This window comes from Myotis yumanensis, unplaced genomic scaffold (assembly GCF_028538775.1).
Source record: "Myotis yumanensis isolate MYYU_CA2020_CCGP unplaced genomic scaffold, mMyoYum1.0.hap1 SCAF_3, whole genome shotgun sequence".
NCBI classification, from domain to species: Eukaryota; Metazoa; Chordata; class Mammalia; order Chiroptera; family Vespertilionidae; genus Myotis; species Myotis yumanensis.
Window position 1 is genome coordinate 71,455,678 of NW_027223754.1, and position 17,227 is coordinate 71,472,904.

At 35.1% G+C, this 17,227-nt stretch overlaps 1 pseudogene; it reads right to left on the reverse strand.

Annotated features, from left to right (window-relative positions):
* Positions 1 to 254: 254 nt before the first annotated feature.
* On the reverse strand, positions 255 to 1,815 carry LOC139006192 (tRNA-specific adenosine deaminase 1 pseudogene; annotated as a pseudogene).
* Positions 1,816 to 17,227: the final 15,412 nt, after the last annotated feature.

A 17,227-nucleotide genomic window follows, 5' to 3' on the forward strand; every position in this document is an offset into this window, starting at 1 on the left:
GTAGTATTTCAAATTCTTAGTCCATATTTTAGAGAAGCAACAAAAACAAGTTAGGACAGATAGATACGAAGGTCATTAGTGAGATTCCATTTTAGCAGACAGCTGCTTCAGTCAAGTATAGATTGTTTCATGTTCCGGAGTTCCATCCCTCTTGCACAGAAGAGAGATGTAGCTCTGGCAGAAGGCAGACTTCTTGTCCTCATTCAGCCTCAAGAAAAGCTAAGGCTTATCCAGCACAAAGGGAAAAATATGGTTCAGCATGAAGGGCTGGAAAATACCTTGCTATCAGTAAGTTCGTTGCAGACTTTCTCTCCTCCTTTAAACTGGTGGTAACCTGGAGGGTTTCTGATCCAGGACCCAAATGCCTGCTTCCGGAGTGCACTCTAGGCTTCCTGGTAAGCAGATGCAGCCTCCTTGTACTCCTGGTATGTTTCTAGCTTCCGCACCCTGAGGGAGTCTGGCCACTTGTCCTCTGAAATACTGCTTAGCAGCTCCTGGAATGATCTAAAGAGTTCCATTTTGCTGATTTGAGATCTGGCCTGAAGGCTTCTGATTCCCTTCTTTGGTGTTCCCTGCGGAAAGCCATTGGCAGTGACATCCAATGGCTGCTCGGGAACTGCACTCCAGCTGATTGCTGCTCCACAAGGAACAGGTGGCCCTGGACTGTCAGCCCTTTTTGCCTGCACTGCACAGCGGCTCTGCTCAAAGAGTCAATCTGACTGCTGTATTTTTACTTCTTGAACTCCAAAGCCTTTGGGTAAAGAGGAGACATTCTGACACCTCCTAACTAGTGCTCTCTGCATGGCTTCCTGGCTGTATGGGCACTTCCCGATGACCACAGCTGACAGGTAGACAGGCTCTTCTAGGAAGTGCATCAACAGTGACCCCTGGCATCCGAGGACATTCCACCGTGCCAACTTGTTCCTGCAGGACGTGGAGCAAGTCCTGTCTCCCCTCCTGGCTTCGCTCGGAGCAGCCCTACCCGGTCATACGCAACACCAGGCTTCCCTGAGTCTCCACCTTGCCAGACACTCACTTGGCTCCTGTCCTATAAACATCCACCACTTTGGCGCCACTGGGGGCCATCCCAGTGACAGTGGCCAGTTCCTCGGAGGTGACATTAGAGCTGCTGACACTTGGTGGGACTGGGCCACTTCCTTGATTGCCAAAACTCTGATGGTGAGCCACACAGCTGGTGACTTTTCTGTCAGGGGCTCAAGCCTCATTTTTTTTGGTCATGGGACTGTCCGGGTCTTCACCTTTCCTTTCATCTTCAGTAACTTCCAGGTTACCACTGGCTTCCATTGATGGGTTATGGGCCCAATCTCTACTGACAGGATAGCAAGGCTGATCTTCAAACTCGATCATTGGGCTAATGGAGGCATCCCCACAGGGCGTATGGCTGGAGACAAATAAAAACAAAAGGTCTGGTCTGAGATTCCACAGTCCTCTCTGAGTTCCTGGGATAAAGATGCTTTCCTCCTTCAGGGTGGCTGCCAAGTGAAGTTGATGGAGAAGGTACCTTTGGAAACTCCTTCTGTCTATGACCTCAGCATGGCTTTCATTTAGGATCTCTCCGCTCTTCCTCATTTTGGACTGGCCTATGCATTTTGTTCCTGTGCCCATTGAGACACCTTCCTTTGTCACTTGCACCTGTTTGTCAGGGCAGTCACAGGCTTGACCAGCTGTAGGCTGTACCTTCACCACGGCTGCTAGTAACGTCCATTCCGGGTTGGGCTCAGGCTCCCCCTGCTTGGGCAGCCTGCTCCCATAGTGCTCGTAACACAGGCGCGCAATGTCATCCGGGGTCCACATAGTTGAGCTGGTGCTGAGATCCTCCGCGGGTTATGCGGAATGCGGGTTATGTGGCTGCGGCTGTGAGGGCACATACCCCCGTGCTCGCCCACAGCTAGAGCTCTCTCACATGACGACACTGGCACTGCCAAGCAAGGGGCAGCACTTAGCCACGTAGCGCGCAAAGGAGGTGGCGCAGTCCTCACCTCTTCCCACACAATTTGGCCTCAGAAAAGTCCGAGGGCACCTCACCGGAGTCTCAGAGCCCCAGCTGGCTCACGTGCCCTTGACCGAGTAAACACACCGTCTCACAGACGCTCCCTCCCACGTTAAAGACTCTTTTCAATTCATTTTATAAAGAAAGACAGTATTACCTGGACACCAAAAGCTGACAGAAATTATGGGAGAAAATGTTATTCTTCATGAACATAGGCAACAAATTCTCAAAAAAATTAACAAAAATATTAATAAATCAAATCTAAAAATAGTTATAAATGTATATTAACTACAATTATAAGCCAAATAAATACAATAAAAATTCTTAATGTCATTTGTCATGAGGTCAAAGAAAATTAAAAGCACATTGAGAAAATATGATGAGTCATAATTAAAAGAGTCATAATACCAAAATTTGGCTAGGTTTTAGAATAATTGGATCCCTCAAACATTGCTGTTATAACCCCTAAATTATAACAACAACTTTGGAAAAACAGTTTGATACTTTCTTTAGTTAAATATACAGCCATAATATAATCCAAAAATTGTATACCCCAGGCATTCACCAAAGAGAAATGAAAACAGATATACAGAGGAAAACAACAATAACACAACAAACTTTTATACAAACTGTCAAGACAACTTTATTTATAATAGTCCAGGCTGGAAATAACTCAGATATCCATCAACAGATGAATAGATAAACAAACTGGTATCTATAACATGGAACACTGCTCAGCAGTTAAAAAATAAAAACAACAACAACAGTAAATTGCAATAGCATGAATGGATTTCATGCCATTAGACTGAGAAGAACACAAACACAAAAAATGTATATATTGTATGACTTCATTTTCACAGTGAGAAAACAGATCATGGTTTATGCAGGTTGTATAGCATATAAGGGGAACAAAAGTCAGAGTGTTCAAACTGTTATTCTTCAGTTCCAGAAAGCTCTTAACCTGAGGTAAACATTTAATTATTTGCTCAGATAAAATATATAAATTAATCATAGAATACATTTGAATGTGCATTGAGAAATTTGTTAAAAATGAGCAAATTTAATACAATGCTAAGATAATTATAAGTAGAATTATGAACAAAATATGATGTTTATTTATTTATATCTACTCTATTGAGTACTGTGCAGTCTTTGTTAGCATGCACATCACTAAATATATACACACATACATACATATGGAATATTAAATAAAATCTATTATGCAACTATATGCAAAACATGTTTATAATTGTGTAATATATACATTATTTAATGTATATATTACATAAAATATATACATATTTTGTATGTCCTGCGTAAAGGACATACAAAATAAAACATTTTATAATTGTCATATAGCATCATATGTGATTTTTCTTTTGTTCATTTCATATTTGTGTCTTAATTTTACTCACTTGTTTATGTTCACACTAGTGCATTTCATGTTTTCTTATATTGCAAAAGTCTGCAAGGTATATGAAGCCACAGGCAACTTTAGTAATTTGGGAAAGAATAACTATCTCCTGGATGGTACAAATGGTATAATATGTAAACAGTCAACCTGAATTGAAAATTTAGGTGACTATTTTCAAAAAGATGAGCTGATGGCTCATTTTTTATATTTAACTCTAATATTTACAATGCATTCTTCTCCATACTTTATAAGAAAATCAAGTGAGGACTAATAAGTAAACAATATATACGTTAAATTTTAAATGTTAATTTTGTAAGCATAATTATATACCCAAAGCTCTAACTTTTCAGTGAGGAATAAGTTACTTCCAAATAATATCCAAGTCTTTTTGAGAGAACACATTCAAAATGTTGTCATTCATTGGGTTGGGGCACTTACTAGCAAGAACAGCTTTTTACGTGTTGAATGCATAGGCTACCTGAGACCCTATTTTTTCCACCTTCTGTTCAAAGGAGTCCCATGGTCCAGTAGACTAACACCTATTTTTCTCATTTTCTTTGGGAAAATATAAGAAAGAATTAACAGGTTAGGTATGTGGTATGTTTCAACACTAGAGAGTCTAAGATTTAGTAGTAACCACTTACACAACTGCTATTGATTGCAGCCACCAGCAACTGAAAAACCTAAGGAAGATGTTATTCTGTTCATACCTAGCTATTGGAATATCTTGAGAGCTTCTGGTACTATCAAAAGTTCAGCTACAAAGCACCCACTTGGGGGAATGAGAATCCCTTGTCCTAGACAGTGTATCAAGAGTCAACCCATGCCCTGGCCAGTGTGGCTCAGTTGGTTGAGCATCATCCCATATACCGAGAGGTTGCCTGTTCAATTCCCAGTTAAGGCACATGCCCATGCTGTGGGCTTGATCCCCAGTAGGGGGCATGCAAGAGGCAGAAGTTCCATGGTTCTCTTTCCTTCTCCCTTCCTCTCTCTCTCTAAAATCATTAAAAACATTTTTTTTTTAAAGAGCCCTGGCCCAGGGGGCTAAGTTAGTCACAGCGTCATCCTATACAGTATACACCAAGGGTGCAGGGTCGATTCCAAGTCAGGGCTCATACCTAGGTTGTGGATTCCATTGACTTTCAGTTGGGGTACACATGGAAAGCAGCTGATGGATGTTTCTCTGTCACATCGATGTTTCCCTCTCTCCCTTCCTCTCTCTCTAAAAATCAATAAAAATATATCCTCAGCTGAGGATTGAAAAAAAAACAAAAAAAAACAAACAAACTTATCAAAAAGAGTCAACCCAAAGAGATTGTCTCACAATTTAGTTTTTGTCCTCATTTTGTTTCTCCACATCATGAGGCAGCAAAGTCTTTTGACCCACAGGCCAAATCTGAAGATTCTGAATCTGGGTTTACTATCTAACTCATTTGACCTTAAATGCAGGAATGATGTGATTACCTTTGGGAAATTGGGCATCCATCAGACTGTTGAAACAAGCAGGTTAATTCAAAATACAAATCTAGAAAAGAATATGCATATGACGTATTTCTTGTTAATTAATATTATTTCTTTTGTTTTTCACATGTTTCATTTTAGCTTTTTCTGTTTAGTGCTGCTTTGGCTACAAGTATATGAATCTTTAACCAAAAAGAGCACATAGACACTGAATCATTAGAGTTTTATGCATGTGGGTTTGCTATATGTGTATCTAACTACTGTGCCTAATCTTTTTAAACATCTGTTACCTGACAGTGAATTATTTAATTTAGTTTTCACTTCACCAAGTATTCAATAAGCCTTTTCAAGAAAGCAGAATTTGCTGAGCAAAACAATTCTTCTTTCTTGTCTGCACATTCTATATCTGGAGTTGTTTTATCACCATCTTAAATCTAAATAATGCAAATATACTCATAGAAAATATTCTACTGCTTCTAAATAAATGTAGATAATATGGAAGTCATGATATGATTTTGTACATGGCAAAAATAAATGAAAGCAAAAATTGCATTACTTAAAATTATACAAAAATTGGATGTTATTTATAATAAATTTATGACATAATGAGTAAATGGATTTTACATACAAATTTAGTATTATCTCCATTTTGTGTGATATGTTATGTATATTTTTCTGTGTTTATATTTGATATTACTACATATGTAAAAATAAACATGAAACAAAAATAATAAAATTAAGAATTATGTAAAAAATGAATTTGAAGAAGCCATGATGAAAACTTGAACAAAGACTACTCATAGTTCTCATATACTCTGCTCATCCTCAGTTTCACTCATTTTTAATATCTTGCATTTATGTGTAATGTTTTATAATTGAGAAACTAATAGATGCACTATTAATAACTTCATTATTTGTATTAGTGTTCACTCTTTATTGTACAGATTTATGGTTTTGCCAACTGCATAGTATTCTGTACTGACCATTGAAGTATCACACAGAATAGTTTCACTGCCATAAAAAAGTGGTGCTCTACCCCTTCATCCCTCTTCCCAACCCTTAGAGTGTCTTTTCAAGAACTGTGTAAATGATTTAGTTATCTAGTGGACTCATTTTAACAAATAAATAAGATCTATCAAGGGAGAAGAAATTAGATATAGAAGCTGCATAGACAAGTACCATTGTCTACTATAAGAGGAATGGAAAAATGATGAACTAAAGACTATGTGAATTAACTCACTGGGAGTTAAAATAGTTTAAGTACATACATGTGTACAAACATCCACAAACACATTACAAACTCTTAATTTTATTTATTGTTTGTGTTCATTTGAGGTTAAGATTCAAATATTTCTAAACAAACAGGCATTGCTCAGAAAGATTCTTTACAATGGACATTCCACAACTATAAAGATGAGCAGGTTAGTATATAATATTTTATTATACTCCAGAGACGAAGAGGCACATGATACTCCTCATAAATTGCACATATTTCTTTCATGTTTCCCAATGATTTGTTTTATATCTTTTCAAAGTTGCACATTTCCTGAAAATTAAATTAAAAGCTATATTAACTAATATCAGAATTTTAGATTAGGTAAACTTTAAAATGCATATACATTTGAAATTCATTCTAAGGTTATACAATTTATTGTGTTTTATTAAAAAGCAGTTAAAATAAAAATATATCACATTAAACCTATGGCAGAGTGATTCATTTTAAAAATGAGAATGAAGACATAAATTCTTTGGAAAAAAGGGCCTTCTGTATGTTGATGGATTTTAAAAATGTTTTTACTGATTTTTAGAGAAGAAGGGTGAGGGATAGGAAGATGGAAACATCAATGGATCAGCAGTCTTCTGCATGTCCCCTACTGGGCATTGAGCCTGCATGTGCCCTGGCCTAGAATCAAACCATAACCTCTTGGTTCATGGGTGCATGCTCAACCACGAGCATCACCCGCTGGGCAGAGGATTTTTGTTTGTTTGTTTCCTTGTTTGCTTTGACTTAGATAATTAATTCATTTAAATTATTTTCTATTTCAATGAAACTACTGTAATGTATTTATCTCTTTACCACTTTCTCTGTGTTTTTTTTTTTTTTTCCCCCTAGGTGAGTAATAGATTATCTGAATTGCTTAGGAAGCTACAGTCATTAGAAAAATAAAGTGTTTAAGGAAACAGACTAGCCAGGTTGCTCAGTTGGTTGGAGCATAGTCCTGTATACCAAAAAGGTTGCAGGTTCAATTCCTGGTTAGGGCACATACCTAAACTGCAGTTCAATCCCCGGTCAGGGTGCATATGGAAGGCAATTGATTGATGTTTCTATTTCACACCAATGTCTGTTTCTCTCTCACTCTCACTCTCTCTCTCTTCTCTCTCTCTTTCTCTCTCTTTCTCTCTCTCTCTCCCCTCCCCTCCTTCTCTCTAAAAAAATCAATAAAAAAAATCCTCAGGTGAGGATTTATAAAGAAAAAGTGTCTAAGGAAACCAACACCAGAATCTGTTAGCTTTTGCTCTGGTATCCTCATGTATGACCTTTATTTACAAAACAAACAGATGCATAGGTGTGTTGGAACTACTTATTCTGATGAGTAAATATTCTCAGCATCCTGAATAAAGATTCCATAGAATATAAAATAGGGTTTTGTATTTTAGATTTGGGAATTTGGAAGAGCTAGAACACAGATTGAGCATGAGTACATGGCAATCATATTTTTCACTGTGTCTTTCTACCTTCCTAGTTATTTTATGATTTTAGGAGGTAAGACCTCCAGGATGAGAGTGAAAGAGATTTTATGCCTAGAATTTAAGGAGAGATTGAGATCTCTGGAGTTTCCCAAAGTAATACATTCGAGATCAATTAATAGAACTAGGAATGACTATGTATGAATTAAAGGATAGAGTGTCTGATAAAAGTGTCATTATTTCATATTTCACAGGAATAAGCCAAAGACAAGTATCACATGATCTCACTCATAAGTGGAATCTAATGAACAAAATAAACTGATGAACAAAATAGATCCAGAGACATAGAAGCACAGAACAGACTGGCGAATCTCAGAGGGAAGGCAGGGTGGGTGGGTAGTAAGAGAGAACTTGTATGCAGATATGCATAACCCATGGACACAGACAATAGTGTGGTGAAGCCTGGAGTGAGGGGGCATGGGCAGTGCTAGAAGAGGTCAATGGGGAAAAAGGGGGATGTATGTAATACTTTCAACAATAAAAGATGGAATGACTGTATAGGACACTTACCATAAGCAGAGCTTGAAGGATTGGAAGTTGCTCTGGGTGAGTCCTTGAGTGAGTGGTGTGTAAATGTGAATGATTAGACATTATTATTGTACCATAATGTGTTACACTATGATGCTATGATGCCTAAGTCATCAGGACTTTTTCACTCTATTATGATCTTATGGAACCACCTCATACATGTGATCTGTCATTGACCAAAACATCATTGCATGGCACTATCCAGTATTGCAGATGCCTAGGATATTTCAAAAACTTAGTAAGGACTTAATATCTACTTGTTGAATAACTAAAACAGAGGAAGGAAAGTTGAAAGAAATATGTGATTGGCAAAGTGCCAACATTTATGAGCGATCAATTAAAATCTGGATTAGCTTTTGAATTAGTCTTGGTTTCTTAAAAAAGGAAAACAAAGATGATGAAGACAAAAAAGGAAGATGAAAAAGAATATAAAAAAATGATGAAGATGAAGAAGAAGGAGGAAGAGCAGCAGCAGCAAAAAGAGGTTTTTATGAGTAAGAAGAAATGCAATACAGGACTTAGAGGCTTACACAAATATCGGGAATTCTTAAAAAATCAAATAGTTGGGGTGCAGAAATACCAGCCTTATCCAGTTTGGCTCAGTGGATAGAGGGTGGGCTCCTGGGTTATATTCCAGACAAGGGCACGCACCTCAGTTGCAGGCTCCTCCCTGGCTTGGGCCGTGGTCCAGGTGTGTGTAGGAGGCAACCAATTGATGTGTTTCTCTCACATCGATATTTCTCTCTGTCTTTCCCTCACTCTTTGACCCTCTCAGGTGAGGAATAAATAAATAAATAAATAAATAAATAAATAAATAAATAGACTTTAAAAAAAAGAAATACAGAACAATCATATAAAGTGTCTGTGCCTGGAAGGAGAGTTTCTGTCATCTTGCATCCATACCAATAATTGATCCTGTCAGATCTATGGATCTTAGCCATTCTGATATTTCTGTGGTGGGATCTCCTTATAGATGGACCTAAGAAAAATAACTCATTTACATTTTTCTTTGTATTTTCTTGTTGGAAGAATGACAGTGACAATTTCCAAGCCCTTTACATATCAGACTGGAACCAGAAGTCCTCACAGAGGCACTTTTGATCACGCTTGCTTGCTGCCACCTAACCAGGCATTTCCTGTAGTCAGAATTTCACTTTTAAACTTTAAAGAAAAGAAGTACAGTCACCCACTCATTTCACTCAGTAGTTCTTTTTCAGTGACTGGCTTCCTCAACACCTGCACTCGTAGTTCTGAATGAGTTGCTACTGATTTCTTTATTATGTGTCTTGGCCCTTTCGTATCAAAGTTACATAAATGTGCACTGGCATTATCAGAACTTAAAAAGATTTTCTTTATTAGCCTTTAAAACTGCCTCCAACTTCTGTCTTCAGCAGGCTTGTGCCACCCCTCTCCACTCTTACCTTAAATAAATGCACAGCAGTTCTACAGTGTCTACTACCTCTCCAGATTCTCCCGCATTTATTATGGTAATGTATTTTCATTAAAGTACTCTGAAATAGCTTCCATAGACAATAGTGTACGATGTTTGTATATGTATGTGTATGTTTGTGGGGTTTTCAATAAATTGAATTATAATTCACATTGGCTAGTCATGTATTCTTTTTTACAATTGTTATTTTACTTTTATTTTGTTTTATTTTCCCATCACTATTTATTCCCTCTATGCCCACTTCCACCTTCCCACCTCACTGCCCTCACCGCACTAGTCATGTATTCATTAATACCCATTCCAGGGATGGGCAACTATTATTTTATGAGAAAGTTCAAATTCCAGATATAACTCATTCAACTATTTCAGCTACCTTAATCTCTGATTAAGGCCAGAGATGCTATTAATTAGCAAAGTAAAAATCATAAATGGGTTTTTATTGGTGGAATTAATGGTTGATTAATAATCATTATGACCACTGGCTATGAGTTCCCATTAGCAAAATTAAAAATATTCATGTGATGAGAATTGGCTAAAACATTTTAGACACCTCATATATGTAAGAATGCTTGTAATTTATATTTTTAGGGACTGCACCTGGGGCATAATCCCCAAAAGACCTCTAGTCCAGTTATTGATATGGAGGATTTTCTATCTCCTCATGCTAATCATATTAGTAAGTGAAACCTGCCTCCGAAAATGAATATACATTGAAACCTTTCCTGCAGGTCAGTGGTTAAAATAGCTTAAGGAACAGTAAGCTACTACTTTGTCAAGCTGTGTAGAACAAGTCTCATAAACGTTCTCTGTGTGTGTGTGTGTGTGTGTGTGTGCTTATACCAAAATATTGCTTGATAAATGTTTGTGATGATGACAATATTTGTTCTGTATCTCTTTCATTATAGACTATTAGAAGACTAAATCCATCTTGAATAATTACATTATTCATTCAACATCTTTTTGTTACAACATTGATGAGAAGAAAGAATTGAATCTCTGCCCAGCCGCTGTTGCTCAGTGGTTGAGCTTGGAAGCACACACCAGGAGATCGCTGGTTTCCATTAGAGCACATGCCCAGGTTGAGGGCTCAATCCCCAGGGAGCAGGCAGGAGGCAGCCCTAAGATGCTTCTCATTGATGTTTCTATTTATCTCTCCCTTCCTTTTTCTCTATAGTCAATAAAAACCAATTTTAAAAAATCGATTCCCAGGCAGAGCCACCGTCTGTGTGAAGTTTGCCCATGCTCCCATGTCCATGTGGATTTTTCCCCACATCCTGAACACGTGCATGTTAGTTGCATTGGCATGTCTACATTGCCTCAGTCTGAGTGAGTGTGCGGGTGTCCATGAATGTGCCCTGCAATGTGAGTTCTTGTCCTGTGTGCACCCCAAGCTGCCAGGACAAGGCTCCTGCCACCTGCAACCCTGAACTGGAATAAGCAGGGTGTCAAATAATTATTTTACTTGTCGCATTAATCTTTCTTAAATGTATAAAAAGCTCACATTTATTTACTATTTAATAGTAGAAGTGTTTTGGGTGTTCATGTAGAAATTTGGTGATGGCTTTGTGACCAGATATATGTTGTGGAAACTTAACCTTTATTTGTATCAATCAGCCTATGGTAAAAATTGCTTTCATTATGTGTTATTTCACTAAAGTCACAGTTTCTAAGAACCTATCAAGGATATTAAGTGAGAACTTATTGAACCATTACTTATGGAAAATAACTAAGAACTGTCCAACCAAAATAGCTAAGGATAACCCGCAGCACTTCCTGAAATTTGCATTCACGTTTACATCTACAGTTCCACAGGACTGATTGTGAGGCAAGGGAACCAAAGGCCAGAGATAGTTTTCTATGTTTGCAGTAGCCGGAAAGATTGTTATTTCTCTGCGATAGACAATTATGTATTTTTAGTTCAATATAAGTGTTACATGCTTTCTGCCAACCCAAATGATATATTTAGGTGACTTAGCTTTTATCTTAGGCTAAATGAAGCATTTGATTCTAGATTATTACTTAATGAACACTAGAATTTATCATCAGTAGTGATATATAATGTTTGTTCTTACTCTTCCCGGTAAGATTTTTCATTCCTGTAACATGAAATTTTATTTTATATAATTCTCTCATAATATTACTTATTAAAATTGCATGTAATGTATGCTTCAGAGAAATATTTCTCCTTTATTTCCAAAAATAAAACTTATAAAAACTTTATTTTTCTATGCTTATCAATATTCAAATAGTAATATGGTCTTTTTTTCCCAGTTTTGATATGTATATCACATGACTATCCTAAAAACAATTATTTATTTTCAATATATACGAAATGATTGGGAAATATAAAGTGAAAATAATTACTTATAATTACATGGATCATAAATTTCAACATTATGCAGCATGCTATTGATAAGGAAAGTAAGTAGTGGAGAAAATAAAATATCTAGTTATGAAGTATAGTTACTGTTTTGTCCATCTAAAGCCATGGTGAATCCCAGTGTTTTTATTCTAAGACTATTTTTGCTGATGATAAAAGTTACCTCCTTACTTCCACAAACAATGCATGAAGCAATTGATCTCAAATGTATCAATAAATTATGTCTAGCAGTTTTGAAATTCATCAAGAATCTTTCCCAAATTAATTTAATTTTTTTTAGGAAAGAACAGCTTTGGAATTGAGGTGACTTTAGCTTAATGATTCTGTGGAAACTTTATTTATGAACCAGTGAATTTCAATATCAAATCTTCATTTCTATTTTCAAATAAATTTGTCCTCAAAGACTGGGACTGACAATGTTAAATTGCATTAAATAAAACATCACCGACAAACCAGAGTTCCCCCTTGTGCATCACCATCTTTTCTAAGGCCATCCCTGTTGTAACTTCTAACACTACAAACATAATTTACCTGTTTCTCAGATCAATGGAAACAGTGACCTCTATTCTTTTGCATATGTATTTTATGCAAAATTATATTTGAGAGACTCATCATTATAACACATAGTTTATTCTCAATACTCTATAATACTCAATTATATGAATATATTATATTTTATTTAGCTATTTAATGGTTGATGAACATTTAAATTATTTTAAGGTTTTGGCTACCAGAAATTATGACAACATAAACTTATTGGGTATGTCTTTCTATGCATAAGAGTATATGTTTTGAGAGTATGTATCCTGGAATAAAATTGCTGGCATTAAATATATATATTTATATTCAGTTTTAGTTATTGCCACACACTTAAAATTTTCTCAAAAATCAGTAATAGAAAGAAAAATAACCCAACTGAAAAAGAAAATGAACAAATATTTAAAGATACATTTTACAAAAGAAGAGATCCAAGAGTCTAGTAAACCAGAAAACATCTCAATTTCATTAGGATCAGAGAGATCCTAACATTCAAGGTGATGCTACTAGACTTGCAGTAGGAAAGTTAACATTAAAAAGGATGGCAATACTAACTCATGGCTAGGATGTAGAATAACCGGAACTTTTATACTTTGCTATTATGAGTGTAAATTGGCACACCAAATTTGGAAAATCACTGATGTATCTGGGAATGCTCAGCAAATATATATATTCTTATACATCAATTTCACTTTTAGAAGCATCCTGAGAAGAAAGGTGTGTGTATAGTCACTCAGAGACATGTACCAAAAATTTTAACTCTATTAACTGTAAAAATCCCAAACTGAAAATATATCAAATGTTATTCAAGAGAAGAATGGATAAAACATAGATTTTTATACAATGGAAAAATGTATAGCTATGTAAATCAAATAACTGTACTGCATGCAACCACAAGGATAAATCTCACAGATGTAAAGTTGGGTGAAAAAAAGATGCAACAAAAACCGCATTTTAGAAAACTAGGGAGGGATTGTTTTAGATGGAGTACTATCAACAGAAGTGTACACTTCGTAGCTACAGGAATACTGATAATATTGTAGTAACTTGAAACATAAACATATACTTTTGTGTTCAAATTGGTCAACATTGGCAATTTCATATGATTATATCTTTTAATTCAATGCTTGAGTGCTGTTTACATGGGCAAGTATTTTCTTTGTGAAAATACACTCAGGTGTATACATATGTACATAATTCATAAAATTTTATTTAAAATAAAATGGATGAAAATAAAAACAGACTGATATCTTAAAGTAGAATAGCAAAACTTATTAAGGGGCAACAACAGAAATGGGTGCACTTTATCTAAGAAACCATTGAGATACTCTGGGCCCAGATGTCATCCATATGGCAGAAGCTGGAGGCAAAAGATTGGTTTTTAAACAAAGAAATTATTTAAGAGTTTGTATGGAAACTCTATTAGTTGGTATCTCAACATCCCTGATTTACCCTAGAGGACAAAAGACATGCATCTCCATATATATACAGAAAGAGAGAGAGAGAGAGCTAGGTCTATCTATATCTATAGATCTATCTATCTATATGTATATCTTTAAATTGTTGTTCAAAATATTTACAAAGAGCTTTCTGATTCATCTTTGTAGCATATGAGTAGGAACAAGTAAAATTTATTTTAAAATAATGTTTTAAATATATTTGAATAAATCACCCATTTTACAAATGTGAATTAGTTAATTAGTTCCATATCATTTAAAATGATTCATCTATGTCCTTTATGTTTATTGGTTAATATGCTTCTTTCATTAGGATAACTTTTGAGTTTCTATTGTTTTTCAGGAAAATGTATGTTATTTGAAAGGATAAAAAGACTACAAGAGTTAACTTACTTCAGTGAAAATTAAAGAATAGTTAAAGAATCCAAAGGATAAAAAACATTTTATATTATTCATCTCTAATTCAATGATGCAAATAAATGCTGAATTGAAAGTTTTCACTCTCTACAAATTCAGAAGAAATGTTATCATAGTCTAGACAATAACATCATAAAAATCTCAAATAGCCTAATTTAGTAGCCATCATAATTATTGATTAGTGGCTTGTAGCAGTTGGTCAAGTGTCTTTTATAATCTCTGACCCTAATCTAGGTATTAAGACTCCTATGTTTCCAACTTCCATGCCTGCTTGTCTGCTCTATTTTTATTATATTTTTATGCTCACATTAACTTGAACATAGGACACTATATATTTAAGTTTCCTTAAAATCTTCACATAAAAGACCATAGCAAACAGAACTTAAAAGTCCCCATTAGATCTGTATATTTTTCATTGTTTCTTCTCAGCAGCATTGCAGTATCACTGATACTTTTCCAAATGCACCTGGCCTGAATTCATATCTTTTTTCACTGAATTTCAATATATTCTCAATTATGTGGAATACTTCATCACTTTTCCAGCCCTTACTCCTGAGCATGCAAACATGAACCAATAAAAATATATAGATGGAGGAAGATCCACAAGTAGAAGCAATATGTATTGTCTGCATATTTGTACATACAATTCATTGATGTACATATCAAAGTAATAGCTTCTTATAATACCGTTTGCAAAACTCTTCTATTAAATAAAACACATGCTGATACATATTTTTAATCACATCACAGTACTATATATAGTACATATTCATCCATGACCTATGTCTTTATCCATTTCATTTTTGCAGAGACATATTCATGCATAATACACACAAAATAATTAATCTGTAATTTTGTAGTGATACTGTATCACATGTGAATAAAATATTTTTATAGTGTTGAAATTAAAATTACATGTCCTTGAGAGTTTTATAAATGTATGTGTGTTCATGGGGTTAGCATATAATTTTTCAAAAGAAAAGGGTTGATTTTTTAATAGATTTTTAAATTTGATTAGTACATCCTTGATAGAAGACTGTCTCCTATTAAATTACAAAAATAGAAATTGTATCTCATTTTTGCCCTTATATGTAATATATACTAGTAAAGAACATATTATTTCATTTACAAACAGAAATTAATCATCTATATTCAGAAAAACATGTTTTCTAACTCCAACCCTTTTATTTTTAAAAAGTTTGGAGACATTTTACCTTTATATATTTTCTGTTCTTTAACTATTATTTTATATTTTATGTATTTTTAAATATATGTACTGTAATCCACTCATGTCCAGAATCATTTATCTTCCTTTCTCTTTTTTTTGAACTCTGTAGCTTTATGTCTGAACTATTTTTTGTTTTGAAATGGGTAATAATACATTTTTTTAAAGGGCAGTCCTACCACTGCCATTTTGTTGCCTAAGGTATCAGAGCTGCATAAATGCTCATAAAATCCTGTAAAGAAATGAAGACTTTGCTGTAAATCAGTTTTAAGGTCAGCTCTCTTATCTGTGATGACTGGAAATGCACTTGGCCTTGAGATCTTTGCAAGCAGGGGAGCTGGCAAGTTTCATACTTATTGCCTGGACAATACATTTTAGTTTAAAAACTTGTTTCTCTCATCCTTAGACAAAGTACCATATCTCGTTTCAATTTCCATAGAAGTTTATTTCTATTTCATTTATTTTTTTATTCTGTTTTTAAAATTTCCAATATATATTGCCATCTCCATATTTACTACAGAAGATTGTATAAACAATGATTCACATAGAAGTTAATGTTTTATTGCAAGGTTTAAATATCATAACAAATAATTTGATAATGAAATAATATTACATTGACAAACAATTGAACTTTGGTATTACTTTTGTCTAGTTTGAAAATCATTAAGTTTAAGAAAGTTTTATTTCTTGGTTTTAAAATAATAATTTTCTAAAAAAGTAAAAAAAGATAAAACCAAGCTAGAATTAAGTATTAATATTGTGAGTTATCCCTCTAGGTGTAGCATCATGCCTGCAAGTAGAATGAATTACTTCCTTATCATAAAATTTTACAAAAAATTAGGGATACAGTTAAAAGCCCTATCTGATTGTTGTTCTGCTACTTACTGGTTGTTGATCTTTAGAAAAGCTATTTAACTGTTTGTTTCCATTTCTATCATTACCTACAGCAGAATTTTCAAAGCATGAACTCTCACTTTCTAAATAAGAAAGGTTTTTTCCACCACAAAAGTCTCAGAGTTCTGTGTGTGGCAGCAATTAACGTAGTAGGCTCTTCTGATCTAGCAGAGCTAACAAACATCTCCTAAGTATTAGATTTTGATAAATAATTACCTCCAAAATTTAGAGGTAAAAATTTACCCCAAATTTGGAGGATATTCCTAATAAAGTACTACTTTTTAATGCAATGTTTTCAAAAATCAAAATAATAGTTGTTGGAGAGTGTATTTGTGGTGGGCTGAATGTTTGTGAACTTCAAAAATTTATATGTGGAAACACTACCTCCCCCCATGTAACGGTATTAGGGAGTGGGATCTGTGAGAGGCATTTAGGATGCTGTAAGGTCCTGAGACCGGAGCCCTCGTGAATGGCATTAGGGACCACAGGAGAGCTTGCTGTTTCTCCCTGCTCTCTGTCATGAGAGAATACAACAATCAGCAGTCTACAAAACAGAAGACAGTGCTCACTAGAACTAGACCATGCTGGCACTTTCATGTTGAACTTCCAGACACTAACACCGTGAGCAATAACTTTCTGTTGTTTTTAAGACATCCAGTCCATGGTATTCTGTCACAGTATCCTGAACTAAGAAACCCATGAGCT